At 33.4% G+C, this 10,861-nt stretch overlaps 1 protein-coding gene and 1 long non-coding RNA gene across 5 annotated transcripts in view; both read left to right on the top strand.

Moving 5' to 3' along the window:
* Positions 1 to 3,577: 3,577 nt before the first annotated feature.
* Positions 3,578 to 10,861, top strand: part of LOC148623148 (SHC-transforming protein 1-like) — a 35,288-nt gene continuing 28,004 nt past the window's right edge. For 3 of the 4 annotated variants that reach the window (XM_088573708.1, XM_088573712.1, XM_088573711.1), the window contains exon 1: positions 3,578 to 3,696. The gene's annotated coding sequence lies outside the window, so the exon portion shown is untranslated. The remainder of the gene's footprint in view (positions 3,697 to 10,861) is intronic. The other variant, XM_088573710.1, reaches the window with a different exon arrangement.
* Positions 3,691 to 7,505, top strand: LOC148623150 (uncharacterized). The gene is made up of 2 exons (XR_015920783.1): positions 3,691 to 4,713; positions 6,080 to 7,505. It is a non-coding gene; the product is annotated as an uncharacterized LOC148623150 (long non-coding RNA).

Raw genomic sequence — 10,861 nt, 5'->3', positions numbered from 1 at the left:
AGCCCCCGGTCAGGGTTCTGAGCACTATTTAGTCGCCTTTTACGACAAGCTTAGCGCTACTGCGGCCTATTCTTTTAACACCCGGAACCACATGGGGTCTTTGATTTTTGGGGTACGGGAATTTCGGGTTACATATGTAACGGGGGTCGTCTGTATGTGCAAGTTTCACAGTGAAAATGGCCAGTTAACACTTTGAAATGTGCAAAATGTAGTGTACGGTGTTTATTTGTGCTAGCGTTCTGATCAACGAATCCTCTCGGTATTATACAGCTGTGTTGTTTGCTTTTCCAGATTTGTGTTAATATCAACTACCTATATTCTGACTTAGTAACCTCATACAGGACACCCTGTTATGTGGTACGTTCGTGATCTGGGCTCTATAACTATAACATTGTACAAATGAAAACTCTTTTTAGAAACACATAGTTTATTTGACCAAGTACAAAGCCTTTGATGTAAAACAATGGTGCATATCGCTTATAAATGCATAACGATTAATAACTTCAAAATTAACCAGTATGACAATGCAACTGGAAGTGACTGACTAACACCCTAAACGTTTGTTACCGTGCCATATTTGTAGCTCGACAGAAAACCAGAAATACTAATAATTTCATGATCATTTAGTGTATAAAGAAGCCGAAAGGTCCGAATAAATCTAAACCAAAGTATTCTCTCGGAGTGTTACATTCCTATGAGAAAACGGCATAACCGTAGATAAGTTAGAAGCAAAGAACGTACAGACTGTAAGTCTTACAGCGTAGAGACGGCATGCTACACACCTGAATGGCTATCTATAGAAGAAGCGATAAACCACTACTACTAAGGGGTTTTTTAACGTCCTTGACTACTCTTACGAGTCTCGCACGGACGGTCGATAGACCACGATGATGATTGGGGGTTTTTAACGACCTTGAATACCAATACAGGTCTCTCACGGTCGATGTTAGAGGGTTAGTAGAACCAACTGGTGTTGGTGGCGGAGCGCAGCCTTCGAGATACCTGACCGAAGAACTCGGTCAGGGTATGTCCTACTAGGGGCTGGGCTGCTGCGCTGACGCTCTGGCCTACTCCCAGACCTCACATGGGTCCAAGAGTGTTTCCCCACTCTGTTTGGGAGTAGGTCAACGTGAAGAGTGTCGATAAACCACGCCGATGAACTCGCTTAATACTAAATACCGACTGAATTGACCAATCATAGCGACAATTTTTACTCATATAAAATTAACTCAATCTCGTTTTCAAACACATTAGTATATGTAAAATACAGAGAGACTCAACAGTTAAATGGGAAACACCTAGCTCAGTTCACTCCTGTTTATATCCAGAACGAAATCATATGATAATCACGTGATAATAGCAAAACCACTTTTAGATGTAAGTGAGGGGTGCATATTGCAATCTTAATGATACTGACCCATTTGAACGCTTACATATCAAATTTATTAAAAAAAATTTAGGAATACATAATAAAACAACAAATGTTGCATGCTTAACTGAGCTTAATAGACACCCTTCACAAGAGAAAGTAAAACTACTAGCAATAAAATTTTGGGAACATATCTCAAAGTCAGCGAATACATTGGTAAACAAAATATATACAAGTATCCCTGATTCAAATAAATGGATAACAACAATTAAGTTATGGATAAAGAAACGTGGTTTTGGCTACTTAATTGATAATAATAGCAATATCAAAAACATCTTATCTAATGTCAAACAAAGACCCCATGATCATACTTACAAAACCGAAATAGTAGTGTAGGTGAAAGCAATAAATTATCTTTCTATAAAACTAACTATAGACAAAACCAAATAAAAAAAACAAAGGCCTTCCTATGTTGGTGTCTGTAGATACAAGTCTGATAGGTCAACAATTTGTAAATATAGAACAAGTGCCCACTCCCTAGCAATAGAGAAAGGTCGCTATAAAAAAATATCCCTCAAAATAACAGAATTTGCACAAAATGTACCACTGGGCAAATAGAAGATGAATTTTACTTCTTCATTCATTGCCCAGCCTACAATTCAAATAGAAAAGAACTAATTACTAAGCTTAAAAGTAATAATGAAAACTTTAACTCATTAACAGAAAACAAAATGCAATCTCCTCCAAAAAAAAAATGGCAAAATTAAGTGCAAGCAAAGGCCTTTTTTGCCTAACGGCAGCTACGCGCCTGATTATCTAAGAATACACTAAACTGGATAGGGCTGATATTGATGATATCCCTCCATAAATCGTCTCTATCGTTGATGACGTAATCACATGCCACCAGTAAATGTTCAATCAGGTCGTGAAAAAATGTTCCACACTTATCGCAGAGCAATTGATATGGTTCTAGCCACACCATACAACAAAGGTCTATTACATATTTCACATTTTCACAAAGTTCAGGAATCTGCTTGAGAACTGTCCATGCTCTTTGTGGTTTAATCGTAGGGTGTATTTTGATGAACATACCAAACTCCGGATCCGACGAAACCCTTGCATACCACATCGTTTGTTCAGTGTTGTTGATATGGATATTAACAATACTTGACCATTGTCTTTTGGACCAGAAAGTGCCAGAGTTTGCAAAGTCTACTATATAGTTTGCTAACCCGTATTTCAGGGCGATTCGGTAGATGTCAGGGATGAATCCAAGTTGTTCAGACACACAAATATATTTGTATTCCATAAGTCTAGTAATCATAATTCGCTTCGGTAAAGCACTTGGTTGAAGCCTACAAAATCAGCAAAAGAATAAAAGTTTGCATTTGTCCATGATACTTTCCAAGTTAGTCCATCCTAAAAGAATAGTGCATTTGTCAGAACGAGTACGTGGTATGAGACCTTGTAGAATTTTACATATGAAACGGCGAGCTCTTTCTAACATTAATAGTTCGGTTTGAGACAGTATGCCAAAGTTCACATCCGTAAAGGGATTTACTGCAACACATATGACGTATGATAGAAGAACATGTCAACGAATTTAACACAGATGGGTGGCATCCAGAATTCATAACAGATATAGCGGTTGAACATGCTTTTGTTGTTTGGTCCATTGATCTGAACCCAGAGTCGAGTATAACTTCGACATCCATTGCAGATTTCACATTAGGTATAGGATCGTTGTATAGTCAGAAACAATTGTGAAGTCCGTGTCTTGATGGAGTAAACGAGGACATTGCTTTTGGGTGGTGGAACAAATAAAATATTGAATATTGTAAACAGATTATCAGATTGAAGTCACTTCCATTACACGTATCTTTTTTTCGACGAACATTTTAAAAAATTATTAATTTTTGCCTAACCAGCATGTCATTTAGTAATTGTGTACCAATATCATGTAATAATGAAGAAATTGGCAAAATAATATTTGTGTACGGGGGAAATGTTGATACGGATACGGGTACGGGTTACACATTTTAGACCATACCTTTCCGCTACACTATAAAGTTGGTTTTTTTTATGTTGTGTAACGCGAAAGGTAAAAGAGTTTCGATTGCTGCTTTGGAGTTCGGTTATTTACGGAGGATACAAGTAGCTGCAATTTGATTTATGGCGGTGAATAGTTATGCTATTGCGCCTGCGTACAGTCACTACATACATTGAAAACTTCCGGATTAAATTCTGACAGGATTTGTCATACACAAAAAATCCAAAACTCCTATAGATGCCGATTTATTTGAGATGAAGTAGCATTTTCTAGTTAGGTATTAATTCTTAGAGTGTTAATTGATTCGTATGTAAACGCTGTGTACAAGATGTAAAATTTTATATGGAAATTCGCATTAACATCACCTCCATGGCATCGTTAAGTTGTATATGTACTTGGTCATAATGTGTCTAAATGTGTCGTTATATTACTTTTGGGTTTGATTTTGAGGAATTGACATCGTTCTGTTACCGTGGATTTTATCAATTTTGTTGTAGGGGATTTTAAATGCTTACTTCAAAGTGTGTTTGCACCAAAGATAGGGAGGTCGGTAGTGCGTTTATCGATATTCTTGCGAGAGCAAAATTCTCTATTTTGAGTCAACTTTAACACGTTAGAAAATGGTTAAAAATCCATTGCATGACAATAAAAATATATGTAATTGAAGATGAGACATTTCTCTTTCTAAATATACAACTTTCATTGTTATTGGAGTTGATGGTCATTTGGTACAAACGTTTGAAGTGACGATACTTTGAGAAAAATGGCCGCCTGAAAAACTATGTGTCAAAGATCATACCTATTTCAAAATTCATTCCGCAAGCTATTACTGGACCGATTTTCTTCATTTATGGCTTAAATTTTTGGAAATATCTTCAATTTTGATAATCCGGTTGTCAGGCTAATTTTTTGGTTACAAAACATATTTTTTACGTCATTTTAAGGAAAAACATGTTGAAAAAAAATAGTTTTTGCGTACCCGGAATGCACTGACAGTCGGATTCCGAAAATTTAATCCTTTCTGCGTCCATCCGTAACCCTGGTTTCAGAAGAAAAACAATAATAGCTTGCGGAATCGATTGGATATTAGGGTGGTCAGGGCGTGGTTTTCACAAAAATTAAAGCGGGACCGGTTATCGTTCTTGCTAACCGGATGTTACTGATCCGCCATAGCTTCTGTTAAGATTTTCGAACACTCGTGGATAAATGCCTTTTACCGACTGTTTTCTGGACGGATTTTTGACTGGTGGTGCAGACAACGATGGACCTAGGCCATGGAGGCCAATCACTTACGGTAAGTACCTAAATTATGTCTAATATAAGCCTAATCGCCCTGTTTCCGTAAGGTCAAATTCTAGAATGACCTTTTATCATCTGCAAGCTTAAAAACTATATTCACCTTCTTGGAAGGTCTGATTTTCGTTTGATTCTGCATGAGCTGATTTAAAAAGATTACTCTCATTTAGCATTAGTTGGAATATGTTTCCATAACATTTTTATTAAACGATGAATATGTAATGAGGTAAATTCTCCCAACGTTTGATTGCAATCCATTCAAAATCTTTCGGACTTTATCGACTTTCCTATATTATCGGAAGTCTCTGTATTTTACCTTGATTTTTTTCTATTGGTTGGGAGAATTTGCACATATTGCATTTAATTTCCTTGACAATTCAATTTTAATTTATATGTAGTGCCCAATTTATATGAAACTCACATGTTTAAGCATAAACCTTCTTTATATTTATTTTAACTGTTTTATTTATTCAAAATTATCATATGTAGAAAAAAAATCAACCTTAAATTGCTTCTTCAAATGATACACAACTTTTTTTTCTGGTTTTCATTTTATCAGTTAATATATATTAATTATGATTTTTATTAGAACAATTATCATGTAGCCCTGCTTGTACTTTACTTGATAAATAGAAGTTATTTGATGAGATTTATATATGTGGCAATTGCATATTTTACATATGACCTGCATCTTCTTAAGTTTACTTTATATATTCATGTACAATTTTTAACAGCTAACTTACATATTCATTTTTTAGAGGATTGTAGATGCTCTACTTATTTAATATTCATATACATGTACAATTGCTTGGAAAAGGTTTAAAATCCTAGTAATATACATTATTTATCATTTAATTTTAATTAATTTATGGTTTAATATTTTTTGGCCTTTTTAGGATCACATTGATTGACTCATAATACCAATCTTTTGTTGTATGTATATGAAACATACTTGTACTATGTTTTTTCTTCTAATTATTGATTTATTTCAGAAGAAAGTATTAGTAAACAGGCTGCCTAAATATTTATTTTATTTTGTCATATAAAAAGTAAACACTGATGTAAATTTTATTATGATTTAGTTTTATTTTCTGTTTGTTTTTCATCATTTTAGTTTCATTTTGTTGAGTTCTGGAGATGTTTTGAATTCATGGTAAGTTAGTTTTTATACTTTGATTTAGTTTAGTAGCTTTATTTATTTTAATAATAAAACTTTTGAGTCTTTTAATTATGGTAACAAATAAGCATTTACATTTGAATCATATATTACTTACAAGAACTGTCGATTAGTTTTGTGTTTAGACTCTGCTTTAAAACTGCCTCACAGTACATATTCATTGAATTCCACTACTTGTTTATTTCAGATGGCCTGAGCAGCATAGTGGGCTATGCTATGAGACGAATATGGGCCGAGTCTGAGGTAGGACCATGTGGGGTACAGTAAGTAGGGTAGTTCCAGACACAACTGAACCCGATAACCTGATTGGTAAGAGAGTTCAACACTTGATAGAAGAACCAGACGGATCACGCAGCGAAATTATTCATATTAAGTTTTTTAACATAACATTAATATAACCGTATAAAACAATCTTCTTGTTTTGAAATGAAGATAATTATTCTGGAAAAGGAAGTTTGGTGTTTTTAACTCCTTGCCACATCTTTTGTCAACCGCTTTGTGAGCAACCAATATCAAATAAAGTTTTACATTTTTTCAGATTGTTAGCAAACCAGATTATGATTTAATAGAAAGTAAACTAACTGTAAGTAAATTGATAAGGTAAATGATGTTAATAGGTGTAATGTCCTTATGTACATAATCTCTTTTGTAGATTTGGCAGACATAGTAGATCCTGGTGAAGAAACCCTTCTGGCCTGAAATGGAAACTTCGAAAAGTTCATTAAACTTAATCAAATGATGATATTTTGTTTATTATCATTTAATGTACATAATAGTACACATGAGGAAACAGCTAGGGCTTCAAAGTTCCATAGTGAAAGGATGCGCATTGGTTCAAGTCAATGTATTCATAAAAATTTTCTCAATTTCTTGGGAAAACAGCATTTGTTTTTGAAATTTTATTCAATTTTAACATAATAATGAGATTATTATTATGTTAAAAGACCCTATTTAAACAAGAAAACATTACAAGACTACATTAGGAATCTTAGAATTGACCAGACCTTGATATAATATTATTTTGCCACTTTTTGCGGCAAAAATGTATGTTTATTTTGATTATCGTCTGGCTTCATTTAAGGTATAGGCCTAACAAATTTTCATCCACATTAAACATTTTATAGCAAAATAAGATGAAAGTATCTTCATGTGATAGCTTAGATTCTAAGCTTTAAAATGGTACCACATAAGTATATGGTAGGTTGATATTTTGATCAATATAAGCATAAATATGCGGGTTTTTTTTTAAATCTGAAATTTTCAAAAATGTTCGATTTACCCCCATTTTTCAACATTTGCTTGTTGGTTTTTAAATATAATTCAATTATTTCTTGATAAAAATGTGTTTTTACATATTTAATCACAATAACAATAACTGTCATGTGCTAAAAACTGCTTTTAAATTCAAAATGTCTTTTTTTGTCTGACCTTTCGCCATTTTTTCCACTGAAAATAGCTCTAAAATTTACCCTAAAATGTAAATTTTCGACCTCAAAAAATTTTTTTGAGCTAAAAAACATGATTTTTCAAGTCAAGCAACTTTATTGCCACACAAAACAAGTGACAGAAAAAATTAATTATTTTTTTTGAATTCTTAGTAAGCAAAAATGTATTTTTTTGTTGAAAAAACACATTTAAAAAAAAGGGGGTCTGTCGCAGTGTTTCTGATTCCAATGAAAAACAAATCAGAGGTTTTGACATAATATTTGTTTATTTATTTCTGTTTAATGGATTACTCTTGAAAGAACAGCAAAGTATCAGATTTCTACTACCTTCCAATTTCCAAATATGAATATCCAAAAATGGCATTTTAATTCACGATGCTGTTGACACATAGCAAAAAAAAAACTAAGTCCAAAGTGTTTTTTTGCCAATTTTAAAAAAGTGTAATTTTCTTTGTATCTAAGATACAAGTTTCCTGAATGGCTTAAATCAAAGTATGAAATGGCTTTATTTAAATGATTAAGACACAATGTATGAATTTCTTTACCTGTTTGACTTATGTGGGCCACAGAAGTGCCCAAAATGTGACATTTTTGCCTTCGCAAGAAAAATGACCAAAATTTTGAACTTTAAATTGTAATAACTTTTGAACCCCTTGACCGATTTTAAAAATTTTTGCACCAGTAAGTTACATTTCTTGGGCTCTTTCAAACTAATATAAACTTGTACATTTTCTATATACTTCATATTTTGACTGACCTCCCTACCAAAGACTTTAAAAGTTTTCCAAATTACTAGGCTATTAAAAGACTATTTTGTATTTAGGTAATATACTGGTAAAATTTGTTACATTTCATCATATCTGTCCTTTTTTCTGCATATACTATTGCTACATCTGTGGGATGGAACTGACTGGCATCCTTTGCAAGGGTGGATCCTGACACTTTGAAAAGGAGGAGTGCCAGTCAGGGTTCATTAGAAAAGGGGGTACTAGGACATTATTTATCATATTTTGTCAATGGTACACATGAAAATGACAAAATATTCCAATATAAAAGAAGGATGCCAACCCTCAGCATCCTCCCTGGATCCACCACTGCTATGAACTTTTGTACTGATATTCTCCTCTGTTACATTCTGTATACTTATACATTTGTACCTTTCCTACTCAAGCATTTCCATTTGTGTAACTGTTACACTATGTGACTGTGGCTACATGCATATGTAAATAAGACGCAGTTTTCATACGTTTACACATACATCTCAGATCTGTATTACTTGGGTATTGGTCCTATTGAGGGTGATGAACCAAGTTAAACTGGAGAGCATGATTCACCCAGTAAAATTTGTTGTATGTTCATAGGTGACATGTCAGTATCCAGTCCAGTAACATAAGACTTTGTTGTTGTGAGATTTTATTTGGATGTTTATATATGCAACTTGAAGTTCCAGAGAAATATTATAAAAATATCTGTGTTGCTCATATACTTTTGTACGCATTAAACATATAAATAAAAAATGTTGCACAACAACAAAGTCTTAATATGTATATAATAGCAGTATTAAATACATGCTGCTTACATGTAAAGAATAACCAAGTGGTTGAAATTACAAAGTACATGTATGTAGAGGCTATCTAAATCTCATGGCCTACTACTAAACAGGTACAAATGTAGATTAGCCAGCCTGTTATGCAAAAGATTGTTTACTCCAAAGTAGAATATGCATGTACTGTTTGACCATAACATACCTGTTAACTCTCCCTCTTTTTGGGTCTGTCTTTGAGAAAGTCTCCCTCCCATGTAGGAGACACAGTGACAAATCTCCCTCTTTCGCAAATTTCTCTACCCCCCCCCCCCCAATCTCACTCTTAGCAGAACTATAGCATAAATTATGTTCTAAATGGCTTATTAAATTGATTTTAATACAATGTTTATGTAAGAGTTATCAAGGGAACATAATAATCATTGAGAAACAATCTACAAATAATTAATCCTTATGTTGTCACATATTTGATCATACAAAGAAATATTTACAATAAAACATCGCATTTGTTAAAGATCACTTATGTGACATTTATTTACAAACAAAACTAAAAACAGTTAAATTATAAAAATAATTTCGGACATCACAACATCGCTAAAACATTATCAGACTGGTTTAAAATGTTTCAGAAATATTAAGAAATATATCTACTTATCATAATCTCAAATTATACCCTTCAAAACATAAGAAGTGTGTAAAAGATCAATTTCCAATTACTAAAAATCAATTAAAACTGATCACTAATATCTTTACTGAAATATATAATAAGCTGCACTAAAAGTTAGTTAACAAAATTTAAAAACAAAAAAAAAGTAAATAAATAGATAAAAATATATATCTATTTACCATTGACATGAATAACTATATCAAAGGTTAATAATGTCTCAATCACGAAGTAACTCAATTACAAAATAATGATGAAGAAAGCTGGATTTCATCACATGACATTATTCTAATAAATTTATTATTATCATCAAGAGTGTCAAAGTCAGCAATAACATTTTTTGCCTTTTCAAAAAGTTCAAATCACATGACGTCATAAAGAGGATATGTCATCATAAAGTGTCTGTCTATCACCATCTAACACATTCAAGTCACAGAGTTGACACAGTCTGTTTTCTAGTGGTATATATGGCCGGGCATATCGACCTATCTCCATTGGCGACAGCAGCGATCCGCTACGGAACAGGGCAACAATTTGACGAACACGTCTAGAAAGATGTACTTTTAAATATTTTTATGTTTTCACTTTGGTTTTATACAAACGATATATTCACAGCTTGTTTCCATTAACATTGTTAGTGTCATTAAATAAGTCTTACAAATTAATCATTGTCCACAGCGTCATAGCGTTCTTGAATCTTTCACATAACCATTTTGACAGTTAATGGAGTGTCATTAACAGTATCGGTTGCATTGATTGTCGGTACGGATGCATTCACTTTGGCATACCAGGCCTTTTGTATATTAGTAGCCCATTCGATAATCCTACGAGTGAGGTGCGTATCATCGGAATGTAATATTCTGTACAGTAAACGTATACAAGCAGTTGTCTGTTTTGACGATGTCCAACCGATGTCACCTCTTATGGGGGTAAATGTATTTGACATATACCTTCCTACAGACATGTATCTTTGTCTTATCTTCGTAATTAAATTTCTAGCAAAATTACCCATTATCCTTTATTGCAGCATCACCCTAAATCTCCCTCATAGAAAAGCTAAAAAGAAGATGATCAGTGGATTCAAAAATGTCAACAAGTGTGCCGTATGTACACTTAGTACACTGTAGCATGAATAAGAAGATTGATTGATTGTTGGGGTTTAACGCCAGAGCAGCAATATTTCAGCTATATTCAGGTGATGAACATGAAATGGATGTTAAAATGAACATGAATGATTGAATAATAAGAGACCCAGCTTGCTTCCTGATACCCACAAACACATGAACCAGAGCATGTACATAAATTTGTCCTCCTCCT

This window comes from Perna viridis, chromosome 3 (assembly GCF_037379345.1).
Source record: "Perna viridis isolate PV_CMFRI_1.1 ecotype Kerala chromosome 3, ASM3737934v1, whole genome shotgun sequence".
Lineage (NCBI taxonomy): Eukaryota > Metazoa > Mollusca > Bivalvia > Mytilida > Mytilidae > Perna > Perna viridis.
The sequence above is the reverse complement of the archived record's forward strand: the minus strand, read 5'-3'. Positions and strand labels throughout refer to the sequence as shown.